At 51.0% G+C, this 3,920-nt stretch overlaps 1 pseudogene; it reads right to left on the reverse strand.

Annotated features, from left to right (window-relative positions):
* Positions 1 to 415: 415 nt before the first annotated feature.
* LOC116421133 lies at positions 416 to 3,707 on the reverse strand (annotated as a pseudogene).
* Positions 3,708 to 3,920: the final 213 nt, after the last annotated feature.

The raw sequence follows: 3,920 nt of genomic DNA on the forward strand, positions 1-3,920 counted from the left end.
GATCAGTTACCAAGTTTTACACAGATGTTTCCCTTTACAATATAGCTATTACTGTGTACAATGTTCTAGTTCTGTTCATTTTACTTTGCATCAGTTCATATAAGTCTTACCAAGTTTTTTTCTGAAACTATTGTTTTCATCATTTCGTGGAACCAATAGTATTCCAAAATAGTTTACTTTTATAAAGGAGACAATAATACAGAAGTATATATAAAACTGATATAAAGTCAGGATCAGGATAGGCCAGGTAAGTGTTTGAACTGAGCTTTGAGGGAATACCATCAGGGATCCTAACAAGTGGAACTGGGGACAGATTTCAAAACCAGAGATAGGAGATAGAATGCCACATGTAATGGAAGAATGTCCAGTTAAATGTAACTTAATGATGTTAAAATGTCACCTTTAAACATCTGTCATTACCTTTAAACATCAGTCAACAACTGAAGAAGGCAACTCTGAAGTTTGTTCCCCCATAAAAAATATTTATTGTAATAATGTCTAGAATACAAGAACTTAAAAAAAAAAAAAAAAAAAAAGTTACACCTCAACTTCAATGCAACAGTGAGATAAGTCCTTCGTTAGGTCCAAGGAAGCAGGGTTCCCCAAAGAGCAGCACTGTCAGATCCTGCTTCCAAGCCTCAAAACTCTCCACTGCCAGTCTCAACTGGCAGAAGCCTGAAGAATCAGAAGATAAGTCCTTACCAGCTACTAGCAAGTCTCTGAGAAAAAGAGGGATGTCCGAGTGACTCCTCTGACCCAAGAACTTTAGGACATTGGATTGGGACCTACTGGATTCCAGTTCACTTTTGGACTAAAATGTCTAGGTCAGGAAGAGTAAGAACATAAGGGGGATTGGGGAGTTTGGCTTGGAGTAGTTATAGAATAGGCTCATTCTTTGACATCTCCTTCGGAAGTACTCTCTTCTTGGATGACTTTTCTCCCTGCAAAACAAACAAACAAAAAGAAAGAAAACTGAGGAAAGAGAATGGATTACAAATAATCAGGTTGTCGGGAGTCAGGATATAGCTAGCACCAAGTTAACCAAGGCATCATGTCAGACTAGCAGCCCTTCCTGAAGGAACAGGAAAGGAAAGTAGGAAAGAAGAGAGGTAGAAAGGGATCAGGGAGATCTCCAGGTTTCCCTAGTCTATTCAGCACCTCTCAGATGCTCTTTGAAAATTCTCCTTTGCGGAATGGATATCCATCAATTGGGGAATGGCTGAACACATTATGGCACATAAAGGTAACGGAATATTATTGTTCTATAAAAAATGATGAACAAGCTGATTATAGAAAGGCCTGGAAAGATTTACATGAAGTGATGATGGGAGGAACAAGAAGAACCAAGAATACAGTGTACACAACAGGAAGAATGTGCGATGATCAACTATGAAAGACTTGGTTCTTCTCATTAATTCAGTGATCCCAATAAATTTTGGACAGAAAATGCCATCTGCAACCAGAGAAATAACTAAGGAGATCAAATGTAAATCAAGATTTGCTATGTTCACTTCTTTTTTATGTTTTTTTTAAATCACTCTCATGGTTTTTCCTGTTTGCTCTAATTTTTTTCTCCCAATATAATTCATAAAACAATGTGTATTTAAAATAAACCAAAAAAAGAAAGAAAAGGAAAGAAGGCAAGGAAGAAAAGGAAAGAAGGGAAGGAAGAAAAGGAAGGAAGGAAGGAAGGAAGAAAAGGAAGGAAGGAAGGAAGGAAGAAAGGAAGGAAGGAAGGAAGGAAGGAAGGAAGGAAGGAAGGAAGGAAGGAAGGAAGGAAAAGGAAAGGAAGGAAAGGAAGGAAGGAGCAAAGGAAGTAAAGGAAGAAGGAAGGAAGGAAGAAAAAAGGAATGAAGGGAAAAAAAGGAAGGGAGGAAGAAAGGAAAAAAGGAAGGAAGGAAGGAAGGAAGAAAAGGAAGGAAGGAAGGAAGGAAGGAAGGAAGAAAATCCTTCTTTGCCTGGTTCTTCTATGAAAGAGAGTAAGGCAAAGCTGGGAAAAAAGAAAGCTGCATGGAGATTACAACTCAACCTTCTGTAAGAAACAGGCAGAGCAGCCATACTTTAAGAAGCCAGGGCCCATTTCTTCTAGGGGCAGTAGACATATTCCACCTTGATGAGGGGTTGGGACTGGATTGAGAAATATACACAGACTCAGAATGGCCAGCTAGAGTAAGAGAGCAGTCTCAAACAATGCCACAATCCTTCCTAAGGCTGCAAAAGGGGAGAAAGGAGGGGAGAAACTGGAAAACAAGAGCAAGACAGAGACTAGTGCATTGGGTGGGGGGGGGGTGGAGAATTAAGGTCAGTAGGCTGCAAGAAGAATGCTTTTGACAACAGAAGCCTTTGCTTTCAACCAGCCAGGTTTAAATTGCGATTTCAGTTCCCTGTGGGGCCCCTTCCACATGGAGGGGCTGAGACAGCACACAAGGTAGCTTCACAATGGTCACAGAAGAGCAGTCACCATCACCATCGTTCAGCCCATCGCCGCTTATAAGGCTCTATTGTGTTACAAGAACTGTGTGTGGAAAACTGGAGTTTCTTGGAGTCTTGGTGAGGGAGAAGGTGGAGGGGAGACTGTGGAGGGGTCAAAAGAAGGGATATGGTAGAAAGAGAAGGAACGGCCGGTCTGGGCCCCTTCCCTAGGTGGAGATCCAGTGGCTAGGTTCGGGGGCAGAAGCCCCTCGGCGCGGCCCGAGCACAAGCCGAGGCCAGGTGAAAGCTTAGGGTGGGAAGGGAGAGCAGACGGAGAAGCTGCGGGAGCAGGACGAGTCCCTGGGACGGGCCGGGCGCAGGCAGCTCCTCGGGCTGGCGGCCTTCTCTGGGCCCGGGAGGTCTCCGCAGGCCCCCCCAGCCCCAGCACCCCGGCGATCCAGAAGCATTTGCGCCGGATCCAAGCGCTCCCAGTGCGGGCTCTTCAGAGCTAGCGGAGAGGCCGAGGAGCCTCCCGGGGCCGGCCTCGCAGGCCAGCGATCAGGATGGTGGAGGACGCGCTGGAAGCTGCCGGGAGCTTCCTTAGCGCCCTTGTGCCCCGCGCCCTCGCCGCCCGCGGAGCCTTCGCCCCCTGGCATGGAAGCCTCTAGAACTCCTTACCATTCACTGGGCGCCGCCGCTGGCGCCTTTAGCCTTGGCTTTGCCCTTGGCCCGCCTGGCCTTGGCTTTGGGCTTCTCCTCCAGGCGGGCTTCCGCCCAGTCCCCGTCCTGGCCGCGGGTCTTGGGCTGCTTCCTCGGGCGGCCTTTGGCGGGCCGCGGCGGCGCCGGGCGCTCCTCGCCAGCCCCGGGGTCCTGGGCAGCCCGCTTCCTCGGGTGGTGAGCCCGCGCGGGGCCCTTGGGGCCGCCCCTGGCCTGCGCCGGCGGGCCCTCCTTCTTGTGGCTCTCGTGGGCGCCGGGCCGCGGGCCCGGGAAGGAGAGCAGGGGGTCGTCCAGCAGGTAGGCCTGGCGTTTCTTCTGCCAGCGGCGCGCGGGGTAGGAGTACCACTGCCCCGGCGCCCGCCCCGGCCCGCGGTGATGCTTCTCCATCCAGATGGAGCTGTCGGTCTGGGCCACGCCGGTCTGCGCGTCCAGGAAGGGCAGGCGCTGGTGGCGCTCGGCGCAGAGGCGCGCGTTGTAGCTGTGGCACTCCTCGATCGCCTCCCGGTAGTGCCGCTCGCTGAGCAGTGCCATCTTCTGCACCGCCGGGCGCCCCCACGTGCCGCGCGGCCCCTCGCATCCAGCCAGGCCCCGCCCCCGCGCCCGGCTCCCGCTTACCTCCCCCAGGTGCTCCTGAGCGCGATGCTCTCAGCCTTTTATCGGCCCGTGATCCCATCAGCGTGAACACTCCTTCCAATAAGTGGACGAGCGAGTGAGCCTTCGTTAAACCCTCAGCTCAAGCCAAGCAGCTCCGCCAGGGCCGCCAAGGAGGCCCGTGGGCCGCCCTCGTGGGG

The sequence above is a fragment of the Sarcophilus harrisii genome, chromosome 2, assembly GCF_902635505.1.
Source record: "Sarcophilus harrisii chromosome 2, mSarHar1.11, whole genome shotgun sequence".
Lineage (NCBI taxonomy): Eukaryota > Metazoa > Chordata > Mammalia > Dasyuromorphia > Dasyuridae > Sarcophilus > Sarcophilus harrisii.